Below are 15,626 nucleotides of genomic sequence, written 5' to 3'. Positions count from 1 at the left end.
GAAAATGCCAAAATATATCCTTTCTAAGGAAAAGCCGTGGGGGATCTAGTGGCTACACTGCTCTAATGCCTGGATGCATTTCAAGATCATTCACAGTCTGTAATACAGAGGTAAAGACATCCAGTTAAACAATGTTTTCATGTCAGTAATCATTTATATATTCCTTCTTTTACCTTAAAATAACCTTAAGAACTACCAGTTTATTCCACTGGGCATTTCTTTCATGTTTTTTAATGTCATATTTATGTCTAATCAAACAACTACATTAGGGTGTACATCTTAATTGGAGCTTAATTGCAGAAAACTATGAACAAAGGCGTAATTGTTATATTAATAGAAGCAATTTAACATGCTGTTTGACTGTTTCCTTTGAAAATCTCATCTGGAACTTGAAAGCCCTCTGAACATTACATTGGGTCAACGCTGCTGCTGTCACCACCATTAGTGACCAAGAGGAGATAAGTGCTCCTTTTTATGCTCTTAGCTCACTGTATTTTCTTCCCTCAAGATAAAAGGCTACAGTATTTAACATTAAGTGGATTGCTGGCATCTCCACTCCACTCAATACCCAAACGTCAGGGGCAGCAGGAAGTGGTTCACTTTCCCTTTTATCTTGATCTGAGATGTTTTTGAACTGGTTCTGAGTATGAAGAGGGCCTGTGTTTTTAGGGTAAAGTCAATGTAAGAAGCTCAATAAATGACTGACATCCCCCACCACGACAACACGCAGCACCAAACAGAATGCAAACATGCAAAGTGTCTCAAGAAAGAAGGGACACCTGTCTAAGCAATAGCTTTCTGCTACTCTTAAGCTCAAACTGCTTTACAACTTATACATGCAATTTACCTGTCATACACCCAGGAGGATAAGATGGGTAGGAAAACAGACAACAAGAAAACACATATAATGTATTCTTGAATATATACATGCACAGTGACTTAATTACCAGTGAATAATGATTATACGCCATCTGATTATATGCAACACATGTATTCTCAGGTTATATTTCACACCTAACAGAAGACAAATGGAACTAAAAGCTGATCCACATTTTGACATTTGGCTACACAATACCATTGGTACTTCACATATGATTTGACATTGAATACATTATAGAAAACTGCCACAACTATCATGTCAATTATTATTAAGATAGCTCTCTGTCACTCACTGATGACATCAAAGGATTGCTATCAGCATGCCAGTAACAGAAGGTTTTCAGTAACAGAGCCTTTTTAGCATCATTTAGGGTGTCATTGGATAGCCCAAAGTGATGATTAAAAGGGTTAAGGATGCAATGTATTGATAACAGCCTCCTTTTTGAAGCCAACTACAACTGCTAGTCGGCCTCACAGCTGCTCAATAAATGACTGTTTGCCACGGTCCTTGAAAACTGAGGTTATCCAATTATATCTTGATGCATCCTCAATTATCCAGGTAAGTAAATCCCAAAAGGTTGATTCTGATCATCTTGACGTAAAGTTTTCAGTGGTAGAAATGTTTCTTCACTCATCCAAGTGGCTTGTTCAGTCTCGGCTGACTGCGGGTTTCCCCAATCTTATAAACAGTACATTTCCATAATTACTGAAACCAGCCCACTGAATGAATGCGCTGTGAGGTCAGTTCCTTGATCATTAATATGCAAATTTTCATGACCATTGATCAACAACCATTGATCAAAGACCACTGATCAAAGGCCATGAGTACCATTCACAGAGAGTTGGGGAATGGCTGCAATCACAGCATTGTAAGATGGTGAAAGTAGCCTTAGGCCTCCTCGATTCAGAGATGGTCTTTCCCCTCGCATGTTTCTGTGGTTTCTTGTTTTCAGTGTGCTTCAAACCCAAAAACACGATGTCCCAGCTATAGCAGCCGGATAGCATAGTGGTAAGACCACATGTGTTTCGCGTGGGGTTCGCAAGTTTGATTCCTGCCTTGTGCATCTGTATCCAGTCCTGTATCCCCATGGCTAAAGATTGATGAATTACAATAGACATGCTAGGGCAAGGGGGAGTCAGGACAACAGGTCGGGGGGGAGATATGATCACCCACCAGTGGATGAGGTTAGCCAACTTCGGGGCCTTAGAGGTGGTAGTTATATTATTAGTTTGAGTCCTATTTGTTACTACAATACCTCCCAAACATGTGCTCTTGATGCTCAAGCTTAAATATGATAACTTATCATTAAAAAAAAACTGCTACTACTTAAATCCCCTTTGTTAACTTTTCAGTTTTATGTCAGAGATGATTTTCAGCTCGGTGGAGATAAAGTTTCTAATTTAGAAAGCTCAAGGTCTAAATTTAAGACATAAGTAGAACATTTAGTCTGAAATGAGTCTTCTATTAAATTAGCAAAAATCAATCACACATCACCTCTGCCAAGTCTGCATTTTGTCACATACACACACAGTCTCTGTTAGGAGCCTAGTGCACACAGTGCAACGCTCTAATACAATGTCCTCGTGTCCTTTTCAGAACATGTTAAGTAATAAAACTGATTACTTCTTAAGGTCAGAACTCTGGTTTTTCTCTTTTCTCCTTCAGCTTCCCCATCTCTCACTTCTGTCTCAATGCACCATCTCTGCTGCCCTCTTCCTGCCTCCTTTCTCACATCCGCTTGGCGTCACCTCCTTCTTGTTGAGGACTCAGGGTCAGCTGAGCCACATCCTTGTGATTAATGCCCCGTCCAGACCTCAATCTTTATGCCATTACGGGCCAATTGTGGCGGGTAATTCGGGCCACAGTCTGAGGACGAGTAACCGAGTCAGGCAGATGAGGGTAGGGGGTGGGTGGGGAGTGACGAAGGATTACAAAGCACACTGCTGTCCTCTGTCCACCTCCCTCCACACACACATAGGCGTGCGCGCACACACACACACAACCAAACCAGCGACCAGCCAGTAAGTCAGCCAGCCTCAGTGACGCTGTGAAGAATGTTGGCCCTGTCAGCGTCGTCCTTTACTCAATACCACCACGCACTGCTCTGTCATAAGTGGCCTTCTGCACTAACAAAGAGAGTATTTTTTCTCCCCTCACCACACAAAGTGCAATGATGTGGATGAAAGAGGAGTGAAGCTATTGATGCACTATATCAGCTTAATTTTGTGAGCAATAACCAGAGAGACAATAAGCAGGAGGGTCAGCTGACAGGTCGAGGTGACCGGTTTCCTGCTTTGTCAGAGTTTAACTTCAGAAAGAAAACATTTTGTGTCATCGTGTAATCTGTGTTCCCTCTTGTTCTATCAGTTTGTCACCCAGACTGACTTTATGTAATCATCTAAAGTTATTCAAACTTTTCTCTAAATAAAAAAGCTAAGTTAAAAAAAGTTCAGCAAAACCTTGATTTCATCCTTTATGTTTAGATCAAACAGGTTTCTTCAATATGCTTATAAAATAATCCCTGTTTTGCATTTGTCTACAGCTTTTACGATTTTATTTAGCAAGGTTAAGGCATTTGAGAAATGTGAACTTTTTGTAGTGTGCCATCCCATATGGAAAAGAAATAGAAAAAACGTATAAAAGACTTGCATCAGATGTGGCCTACTTCATATAGTGAATCATATAAGGTTTATATGATTTACTCATGAAAGTGGCCACTTTCATATATTGTTTTAGTAAGTATACAAAACATACAAGTTTCATTTATATAATTTCTCTAGGGATCACTATTGCATGCTTTTCATACAAGTTTCACACAAGACAGATACAAACTTTATAAGATTTATATACTTCTGTTCCATATGAGGTAGCACCATATGATGATCCCATGTACCACCTGTCTTCTCAAATCTGCTCTGTTTACACTCAAATCTGCCTGACAGAAGAACAAGCCTCAGCATTATGGTCTGTGTAGGTTCTCAGTCATCCAGGACATGGTAGTCTAAGAGCTTGGGAAAAAAGTGGTACAAAAGGGTAACCGTGGAACATGCAAAGAGGAGGCTATTAAGCAGTAGAGAGTAAGACACCCAATATCACGGCAAAGCATGTCATAGGCACGTCTCTTAAGCGTGAAATGAACACATATGCTTCAGTTGCAGATTATATTTCAGTAAAACAAAACTTCAAATCTTATTCAAGCCAACATGAAAATAGTCATAGGAAAGCATAAACAGACTGAGGAGCTTGGGGAAAAAAACGACTGGACTTCTAAGTTTCTTGAACAACAGAGCTCTGGTTCTTTAGACTACCATGCCATGGATGAGACTGAGAACCTACACAGACACATTTAAAGAGACATTACTAACACATTTGCATATAAATACACACCAGCCACCTAGCTTTATTGTTTCTGGCTTAAAAGGAGCTTGGAATTTATACCTTCCTTGGTGACTAGTGGCTTGTTGGCTTTAAATATATTATCTCCCTATGCTGGTACTGCAACTTAAGCATGCGTGTCCATTTCACTCTTAGGAGAGACAAAGCGTGACATGTACACAACGAGCCAGCGTGTCTACTGAATACTGAGGAGTCTAATGAGGTTTAATTAAAATGCGCCACCATAAAGTTTTGAGATCAAGAATTCTTACACTGTATTGTTGCAGAGCTGTTAGAATTGTTCTCGTTTTCTTGGTTTTAGTTTCAGTTAATTTGCTTGTTTCCCCTTTAGATTTTAATCTTTAGTATTTATTAATTTCTCTTTTAGCTTTTTTCTAATACTATAGTTCTGCGTATGTTAGATGCAAGGTGTAGAAAGAATTTGTATTACACACTTGTATGAAGGCCTGTTAATTCACTGTCATGGCATCCACTGATGCCCCCTCAGACTGGTTGTGTTTACCAACACAGCCAAGACAAAGACCAAAACAAGGACAGTTTATATACACTTCTATTTATTTTTGGAAACCAGGGGGTATTCTTTCTTTTTATCATGACTCTAGCGTCAACAAAAATTGTACTAAAAAAACCTTTGAAGCTGCTGTGCATCTGCAAACCACTTTGCAACCCTTCTTGAAATTGCTGACTTTTACACTGTCATATCCATTTTAACTGATGCCTGCTCTGTGCTGATCTTGTTGCTGCCCCTCCCATCTTTATGTCTATGCATGTAGAAGGCAGTAGGTGCCAGAACAGAACATTTCTCCAAAATATAATATAGGTCAATAATACACATTACAATGTTCTCAAACCCCAGTGCCAAGTCCTAGAGGCCAGTCTGTGACTCCCTGGCAACCCCAAATCCTTGTGATCTCTAGCAACTAACGCAATGAAGGAGAATCCACATTTTTTTAACCAGCAAACTTGGTTGCCAGGTGGTCACTAAGTGGTCACCCACTGGTCTGTATAACTTGTGACTGGGACATGAGAAGACTGTTATTTGTTTTGTTATTTATTTACTTCTAATTATAAAATTATAAGTAAGTATACTTATATTAATAAATATTCAGGAGCATAATTCTCGGACCAGCCTACCTCGTATAACACCTGACTTAACACATGAGTTTATCAGTAGTTTGTTGACATACATTTTTTCTTCTTCTTCTTCTTCTTTTTGATCTCTTAAAATGTTTATTCACATCTCACTAACACACATTATTGGTTGTTCCGTCTTACAAGAGAATTAAATGAAGAAGAAAAAATTCAGACATTAAAGTTACAAACAAAATGACCAATTATACCGGGATTATAAAGACGCACAGATGATTACGACAAACACATCTATTATTATTCATAACCTATTTGTCACAGGGACATGAATTGACCACACAGGAGTTTACTGCACTGCAGTGCAATTCCCTCATGATACATTAATAGCTGTTAATTCATGCTGGTGTCAGGAGACCCGGTGTGTTTATGTTAAGTTTTATGATCCTCTTATAAACTGCCCATTAATGAATAGAGCTTTTGTATCGATGAACTATAAAAATAGATAATATCAGGAGCCTTGTTATGAGTGTGAGCGAATGAGGCTGCAGGATGATTGTCAATTCTAACAATGAGTCTGGTTCAGGTTTATTCTGGTTATAATTCATATGCATCACCTATCTTAAAAGTTATTGATGCTAAAGTGAAAGTGTTTATTGTACCACAAATCTCTATAACATGTGTGCCTAGAGAAAGGAAGGGCAATGCAAGAGTGTGTAGAAACCTTACCTGTGTTGAACTCTGGAAAGGTCGAGTCAAAGAAGATTAAAATGTTATCTGGACCTATCAAGGTGGATGAGTTGGAAAACAAACAATCCAGTCAGTTCTTATGAATGCAGAAAACACAACCATCTGTAAACACGCTTTAATGCTGGTCATTTTCAACATGTGGTTGAGAGGGGATTGACTCCAATTTGGTGGCTACATGAACTTTTAGCACCTCCATGTTGGCTACATGCTTCATCTGTGGGGGTTGTACCTTGATCCTAACAAATGACAAATTCTGTGGCCACAAATCAGAAATCAGTCCAACAACTAGTAACTGTTTGAGAGATGAGGCTGAGATGGAGATCTACTTTGTCTCGAAATTAAAACATTTTTAAGAAGATCAAATCTAAACTGTAGTTTCAGATTTCATAGAACTTAATGACCTCTAAAAATGAAAAATGTCTGAGGAGGGTCAGATAGGACACCTCCTGTTACTTAATATATACAAAGATATTACAACCTGAGGGACAGAACTATTATTTAATGGGAAGCATCTTCATTTCATCTCAGCCAATATGACCAAGCAAATCTCATATAAGACTTTCAAACATTAAGGAAACACACAAAAACATGTGCAGAAAGCTTCTACACTAAAAGAACTTCCAAATGGCACCTAGCGAGGTAACCATGCAGATTTTGAAGCCAACATTCAAAATTTAGATTGTACCCATGGCCACACTCTAAAGTCAGTAACTATCATGCATTCTTTGTTTCTTCATTCAAAACAACACATTTTAGTTTGCAGTAGGTTTATTGATTTGGACCTATTTGTAAGCGCATCCATTTAGTTTCCATATGCATTTATACCAATTCATTTCTTTTTTGCTTTGTGACTAATCATTGATTCTCTTACCTGCCATGAGCCCTGGGAGTTGCCAAACAAAAGATGGCAGCCAGGGTTTAAAGCACTTAAATACATAGAGGGGATGATTGGACCGCACCACCACTTCCTGCTGAAGGGGGAGAATGTGTATTTTCTTTGATTTAAAAAAAAAGCTTTTGTATTTGATTCAATATTTGTCTTTAGGGTTTAGTGGTTTTGATTTTCTTCTTTGGTGTTTAATTTATTGACAAACTGGACTGTACTGCATCGTTTTTGTTGTTTACGACTGTGTTTTGTTTAGTTACCCCCTGTTGCGTCATAGTGGTCTGACCTGCCTTGTGTGTCATTTCCTGTTTAGGTCGGTTATGTTTGGTTTGTCAAGTTCACAGTTTCGTTTTGTTTCTTTGACCTCTTTTATGAGCTCAACATTTATTGTTTTGTAAATATAACTTTTTGGGTTAAATAAATGAAAACCCTCTTTTTCTAATAAGTCCACAATGCAACAACTGCAAAAAGAAAGCAAACAATCACCTGGAAAAAAGCCATGAAATGACCACAACTACCATAATTATCAAGTCAAGTAAATTCTAAACACTCATTGAAAAACAAAAAGAAAAGTACAGAATTTGCCTGTGCAGTAATTCAAGCATGGTGTCAGTCCGGTCAGGCTAGGACGTCACGTCTAGAGGCAGATTTGCTCTGCCTACAGTTGCTGCAAATCTGCAAACTAATTTGCAAGGCATCTCTACACCGGCCATGTTATGTGCAGTTTCTGACTTAAACGCCATACCTGTTGTCACTGATGCCTCCTCTAATATTTGCTGGGTTTTGCTAAAACTCCCAAAATCTTACTAAATATATACAGTGTCACCTTAGATGGAAGTATTAACCTTCTTTTGAATATAGTGGTCCTATGTTTCATTTGTATTCTCTTAAAAACAAATCAGCATGATTCAAGATTTTGATGAAAATCTCTTGTGGAAATGACACCTTTGTATTCGCGCTAGGACCAAATTCTAGTTCACTAAAATACGCGGTCATTAATTTGATTTTGAGAGTCAATTCTTAACTAAAATGAGGTGAAGCTCATTCTTGTCGATTTTATGAATGATGAAATTTGCATCTATAGCCAACCACTGTTCTTATTCTAAAGTTATTCCATTTTACTGCACAGAAGCCAGGTGATGCCTGCTTGTGCCCCACAGCTTTAATCACAGCACATTCATGAATGGCGTTCCACAGTATGAAAAAAATGGCTTTAATGACTCTTAATAGGCTCAATTTCTGAATGTGAAACGTTGCCTGCTATCAAAAAGTCATATTTTCCACATTTACTGGATTTTATCATTTGATAGCTGTCTTTACAGTTTTGTTTGGAAGCTGCAGGTGGAGTGGGGACTAATTTTAGGATTGTATGTCATGTATTTGTGTGACTATTTTATAGTCTATATTGTGACTTTCAGATTCAGCACCACCTGCCCAGGGGCTCGTCCATGTAAAGTAAACTGGGTAGAAAGAGACTTACAAAGGGGAGCTACACTGAAAAAAATATGTTGTTGGATTTACTTAATTCAATGGTGGACATTTGTTGCACACAGATGTTTTGCTTTGGCAGCAACTTAAACAATTGAGTTAAATTAACACAATTTATTCATGTTCAATAAACCTGTGCAATTTGTGTTGATAAAATGTGACTTAAACATGTTTTGATGAAGTAATTTGAGCTCTTGAAATATTTTAATCCTTCACAATTTTCTCACTTTATCCCAACACCATTCAATAACTTTTACCCAATACTACTTGGTCACTTAAATACTACATGTTATCTTCAAATTACATTTTGCTATTATATTCTAGTATCAAATACACAATTTTCAAATGGAGGCCTTATAACAGATTATATTGTTCTCTTCCAAGATGGTTGCTGGCATCCACCAGTAACCTTTCAAAACAAAATGTCTAATTTCACTGCATTGACAGTAGGTAAAGAATTAAACTGACATTACTCCTCTACTGAATCTATATAAACCAACAGTTAAATAATGTCAGTTCTTCCGTGTTCTCTGGAATCAATCACAGCAAAGAAATTAGACTCTTTCTTTTGAAAAATGTTGGGAAAGAACAATACAAAACATTCTATTTAAGGCCTCTGACGTCAAGATTCAGTTAAACAACAATTATAACTAAACAATTTGAGGTAGTGTTAGTTTCCATTAACATTAAATTAGGTTACTGAATTGGCAAACACCTTCCTATTAACATTACCCATTTTACCCCAATAACTAAAGAAATTAGCACCTGCAGGTCAAAACCTTTATTCAAGAGATGCAAAAATAACATTGATACAGTGACTGTCAAAAATTACAGCACTGATCATACTGTGACATCTTGGTTCAAAACAGCAAGCTTAGAAATATTCAACGTTCCTTACTTCAACTGAATGAAACTGAAAATACCATTTCACACGACCCATATGGGATATTTAGACTGCATAACTGTTCATGCTACATCTCTTCACTAGTAAAAGAAAGAAAAAATACAAAGAGAAATTTAAAAATGCTGCCAAACAGACAGAGAACTTGTACAGAGCAAAAGGAAAAACAAACAACAACAACAACAACAAAAAAACGGCTCGTCCTCATGGCAGTTGCAGTGTATATAAAAATGAACCCTGCGATCTGTTCCTGGAATTGAGCTTCAAAAATGCAGCAGAACAAGTGTGAGATTTAAATGTCTTCTCACCTAGAGCTGGTCACCTCACATGCATAACAGTGAGCTTCGTTGCAGGAGCAGTTTTGTCTTAGTTGTGAGCTTTTCTTGAGAGCTGAGTTGCTTCCAACTCCATTACCACCCTTTGAATCACCTCAAAAGTGTAGCAGAGTTGTGATGGGTAACTCATATTGAAGGAATAAAAAAGGTCCAAACAGCATGGCTACTGCAAAGGTCACGTTATCCAGATCTTGAAGAACTACTATACCCTCGATGATGATGCCAACGTCAGAAAAGTCATTGCCTGGTGCATCCTCTGGAGACAGATGTTCATTGTGGTTTTCTCAATCTGTGCAGTGGCCTCAGTCAAGTCCTGGTTAAAAACAAAACATTTCTTTAAGATTCCTTTTTAAACTCATCTCTTTTGAATCTACCAGTTCTAATGTTAGAGTAATTTAAACCAATGCAAGCAACATAGTAAATAGCTATAGCCAAAGAGTGGCCTGCCATGCTGCCATTCATGGTCTAACAGAGTTTCTAAGAGAGGGTGAAAAACATAATTTCAAATGCTTTACATTAGTTTTTCTTAGAAAGACACCGGCCCATCAGAAATCCAGGTTTTGTCACTCAGAAGATGTTAGAATTTAGACTTTCAGCCCCACAATTTGGTTAGCTGTTGGTCTTTTTTTTTTTCAAACAAAAGCTAATGTAAATATTGGTGGGATTTTCCTTTGTTCACTAGAATGACAAATTTAAAGTTTTTTCACACTGATGTGACCCCTAATACAGGGGTGGGGCCTCAAGGGCCGGCGGCTGAGTTCACTACCAGGCCTCATGTGAACTTCAAATTATTAAAGAGGACTACTGGTCCTAACTGGTCCAATGAGGATCAAGTGGATAACTAAATGCATTTTTAAATGTTGCAAAGCCACAATCTACTCATAAAACACCATGAACTCCTGCACCAAGATGTTGCAATTGTCTTTCACACAGATGCGGAGCACTTTGATGAGACTCCCTTTGAGCATTAATGTCATCCTAAAGTATTATAACAAAGAAAACAGAGATTTGTGAACTTTTCAGTAGCACAGAAGAAAATGATCCCAGACCAAAACTTAAACCAGTCAACATGCAACACCAGCATCTACAAAGCAATATCAAAAGTTCCTGTTTGACATCAACTTTATGGATATATAGTTTCCAGAACATTTATTTTTTTAAAAAGATCAATTTTTCTCAGTGGGCCAGTAAATGCATGACGAAAATTATGGCATCCTTTCGGTGGAATCAGTACTCACAGGTAATAGTTGACTGTTTCAATGGATGCAGCATAAAAATCTTTTACTGACCTAATGCAATACATATACACTTTGTAGTTAAAGAATTTTAAAGTTCTTACTGTCATCATGGCAGCTACATCCTTTAGCTTTGTGCCCTGTTCCCCCGATCACTTTGCAAACACTTTCAGCAGACTGTCAGAGAGAAACTCAGCTCCGTCAGAAACCTTGACTGTAAAGGCATGGTTGGGATGCACTGGAATGCTGCATTTCATCTGAAATGACATAAAATTATTTTGAAATAACAGCAGGCACTGTGCTTGGTTAATAATCAGTAATGTTTTGTTGAATAAAAACTGTGTTTCCAGATCTTATGGGATTAAAAAAATGTTTATTTCTGATTTGCAACCCAAGAACCCACAAGTTACAACCTCATTTTAGTTCAAGTGTGCATTAATGTGAGTCCAGTAATCACCTTTCTGACAATACATACAGGTATAAGTTAAACCTATGGCAGATTTTGGATTTCTCAGTTGTATTAATAGGGTGGTCTATTTGAGTATGCATGCACCTAATAATTATAAAAAACCTATTATAATTAAGTTACAGAAACCTTAAGCGAAAATAGAATATACTTTCTTACCATAACACCTTGAACCCACAATCCATCAGCTGACTCCTGGTGAAATGCAGAATAGATGTGGTCTCTCAATGTGCATCAACAAAAACAAACAAACAAAAACAAAAGGACAGCAGGTGAGGGCAGGAGGGGTAGGGATGTAAGCTAGCATAATGCCGCTGATGATATTAGCTAAAGCTGTTCAATGTCCAAAATCTCACTAACACCACGGTGCAGTAAATACACAATGTAACTGAAGAGTCAGTTGACAAATCTATTCACACAGAAAACCAAATTATGTTATGAGTGCCTCGTAATTAGGTTTAATGTGATATTACGGCTCTTGTGCCAAAGACAAATTCAAATGAAAAAGCGCCAATTCTTTGATAACAGATAAAACAGCAAATAAGCTAACGGCTCTTTTTTAGCATGTTACATGGCGGCACTTTAGACGTTTAACTACATTTGGCTGAAATATGGTAAATATTAATTCAAAAAATCAAGACATACCAAAAAATGTAGAGTTGGCTGCTGGACTTGACTGAGATGGATGCATTTTTTAAACCACGATCCAAAGCCCGCGAGATGAAATCACGCATGGTTTCACGAGATTTAACGTTGCTATCTTATTGACTTACTTCACCTGAACATGATATAAACAATTTAATACACCCTTTCTGCATATCATGTAGTTTTTACACTATATAGTTACATTTATCTTTAAAACATGAGGCAATTGTGTTAAATACATGCAAGATGCTTACATAAATCCAAGAGATGGCCAGTCCCTTTTTTTCAGTGTATAAGGTTGAGATTTATTATTTTAATTGGTACCATTCCAACATGTTAGATTTTGGTGCTTTGGTGTTTTCATTAAACATAGACTTTTGTTTTTAAGCATGTCTCACACCTCAGTAAACCACACTTCTCCTCCAGGAAGTAGAAAGAAAATGTCACTTTTAATTGTGTTATCTGCTCTTTGTACCCCCTCAGGGTGGAACAGAAGCAAAGACAGGTTTGTAAAGTGGACAGAACTGAAGGGTAAAGTACGTTTTTGGAACAAATTAAGTCTTTCCACTTGAGGCTGCCATATTAATTACATCATTGTAGTTATTCTACTGTATATTCTGCTTGATTCTCGGACATCGGAAATGTCAATGCAAGACTAATCTTTGAAGGAAATCTGAATTGCCAGGGTGAAGAGAAACAGCCAGTATGATTCAACTTGTTTCTTTTTCCACAAATGGACTCCAGATGAAACAGATTATAAAATAAATAAGTTAACCCAATAGAAAATGAATGTAAGCAAACCTACAAACAGTAACAGATCTAGAATCCCCACCGTTCTTTTACCATGTAAGTGAAACAGCCTTTATTTTAAACTGATGTAAAACAAAAACATCAGTTTGTTCTACAAAATAGATTTTTCACTAGATTTGCAAAGTAACTGGTACAGTAACCTAGATAATAAAGTATAGTTTAACAGGGATTTTGGAGGTTGTGCATGGTGGACCTCGACAGCAGAAAGTGGATTAGCACGCACAGCAGCAGCTCTAGATAGCCGAAGTGGAGTTCAGTAGACTGTATAACAAAAAGTTGGGTAAACTGCTAGTTAAATAAATACATTTGAATAAATATCAATAGTAGTAAGAGTTTCCATTAACTGAGCAGGCACAGTTTTGTTTTGTATGTGGATGTCTGCAACTTTGATACAGTAAAGGAATAAATAAATGACATCTGTGTTGAAACTGGATATGGAAATGTATTCTTTTGTTCACTTTACAAATGCTGAACACAAACTTCAGACCAGAAATGAGAGTCAGCAAAGGAGGGCACACTTCACTTATAACTTTCTTTATGTTCCTGTTGTGACCAACGGTTGTGAACTGGTCTCCTTGGCAATAGTAAATAAATAAATTACTGAAACCATTACATTTTCTTTCTGCGTGTATGAAATTTGTTGTATAGTTAATGGCTGCACATAAAGAGTGACTTGAACACAGTGGTAGAGAACGATGTCTTTAAAGAATAAGCAGCAACAAAACACTTGGAAACACCAGTCCATCTCAAGCTGTAGCTGGTTACTTTCCACGGATCACCTTATTTTAGGCATTAAAAATACTGTGAGTCAGATATTTTTTGCAGCTTGTTGCATTAAGTGATGTGGCATTTATGTTCACTTCCCCAAATTAACAAATTCTTGGCTAATGGGTTTCCAACTGCAAACGCTTAACACAGTGCTTGGTATTAATGGGTGAGGATGTGCAGTTCACTTAATGGAAGAGAAAGTAAACTCAAATGTCAGACTAATTTGATGACATTTGATGACGATGCACACAACAATTTCCCCCATCGTGCTTTTCTATTATACAATAATGTTTCATTCATATTGCTTAAAATGCATCTGCAGATGTGCCCAATGCCAACTATCAACTCCACTTTTATGACACATTTAGCCATAACTGGGAGCTCGAGGGCCAGTATTTACCTGTTCGAAGGAGTTTTTCAGCCCACTTTCTGAATCTCTGCTACAGAAGTGCTCCAAAGCACTAAGTATTTGGAAACCTTTCGTGAAAACCGATTCAGAAAGGAGGTGGAAATGAGGAGGGACAGACAAAAAGTGAAATGCTGGAGGAAGTTTGGCCTCACAGTGCAGTAGGTCAGTTTTTTTGTGCTTTTTCTAAAGTGGCTAAAGTGTTTTCTTGGTAGGGAAATTTTAACAGTGCAAGGTAATTTCTTTATGCAGTTAACGTTACACTCAAGTGTTTCCAGAAAATCAGCAATAAGACCACTCGAGCCAGGTGCTTGAGTCCAACCCACATATTAATGACTCCTTAAGGATTATTAAGTGCAGTTGACATGAATATTTCCTTGCTTAAAAACGCCAAAAAAAAAAAAAAAAAAGCCAAAAAGTCCAAGTCTCGGCATGTGAACCATACTTCTGGTCATTAAATTATTTAAAATAAATAATGGCCCCCAAAGCCGTTGAATGGAGGCTCTGGTGTCGTAGCCTCTATTGATCTTGTGCTTAGAGCTTATATATACATAAATAAGATGTAATTGATCAAAATGCTGCACATTATCTGTACAAAAAAAATATCTACAGGAGTATGGATCTTGCCTTCTTTCTTTGAAAGTTTTTCTTAAAGTCCAGCACCTGCCACAAAGGTCTCTGGTATGCGTGTACCCTTTTGTTCCCCGTGGTTCTGTTTCTCAGCACGGTGCCTCGGATAATATAGTATTGCTGTGTGCTCACTTGGTCTGCTGTGACCCCTCCTCCTCACACCAGTTGGTCAAAGCTAAAAAATTGTGCGAAACCTCAGATGACTCTTACTTTATCTTTGGGTTTCCTCTGGCTTGGTAACCCAGGGTCAGCTGCATTAACACACATGATCTTATCGGCCTCTCTGGATCACCTCACACGGCCTCAATGTTTCTTTAATCCTGCCCGCCTCACCTGCCTTTCCCACGGGCCCGGTGCCTACCTTTCATGTTTCCACAGGGAAATAACATCACATACAAGCAGTCTGGGTGATTTAACAGTTTTTAATTATAACTTTTTGTACAACAGATTTTACATTTTCACAAGCTAAGAAGTTGATGATGCCACATAGCTAAGGGAGTCTGCAAACTCAAAATCAAAAGAAGCTGGTATTTCTGGTATTTCAAAAGAACAAATGGGACTGTGAAGGACAGCAAATATTTTTACCATCTCTACTGTTTGTTTGGTCCAAAAGTGGGGATCCTTTCATTGTGAGGAAGTGTCCCCAGTTTTGAGGCCTTCTGTGATCAGAAAGCACTGAGTCACTCTCATATTCCAAAGACCACGAAGACACGGCTCTGGGATTCAAATATAAAATGATCACACATACTCTAAGACACAGTTCTTAGAAATGCAATCAGTCCCAGGCAGGGCTTTTTGTAAAACAACAACTAATAAGATTTCTCTTTAACTTTCCATCCAAACAGACATTCAGTTTGTGGGAATCATCCCACGTCCCCAACCATCTTCAAACACACCATAAAAAAATCCTTCCAAAGCATGGTCCGGAATATATTTGTCCTTAA

The 15,626-nt window shown here is 37.8% G+C and overlaps 1 long non-coding RNA gene across 1 annotated transcript; it reads right to left on the bottom strand.

Annotated features, from left to right (window-relative positions):
• Positions 1 to 8,692: 8,692 nt before the first annotated feature.
• Positions 8,693 to 12,095, bottom strand: LOC146695115 (uncharacterized). The gene is made up of 4 exons (XR_014923523.1): positions 11,583 to 12,095; positions 11,062 to 11,214; positions 10,613 to 10,700; positions 8,693 to 10,035 (listed from the first exon to the last, which is right to left on the bottom strand). It is a non-coding gene; the product is annotated as an uncharacterized LOC146695115 (long non-coding RNA).
• Between the last annotated feature and the right edge of the window lie 3,531 nt (positions 12,096 to 15,626).

The sequence above is a fragment of the Copadichromis virginalis genome, linkage group LG13 (genome assembly GCF_057382275.1).
Source record: "Copadichromis virginalis isolate Kocher_CV1m ecotype Utaka linkage group LG13, C_Virginalis_male_GT1.1, whole genome shotgun sequence".
Classification (NCBI taxonomy): Eukaryota; Metazoa; Chordata; class Actinopteri; order Cichliformes; family Cichlidae; genus Copadichromis; species Copadichromis virginalis.
This window is presented reverse-complemented; position numbering and strand designations above follow the sequence as displayed.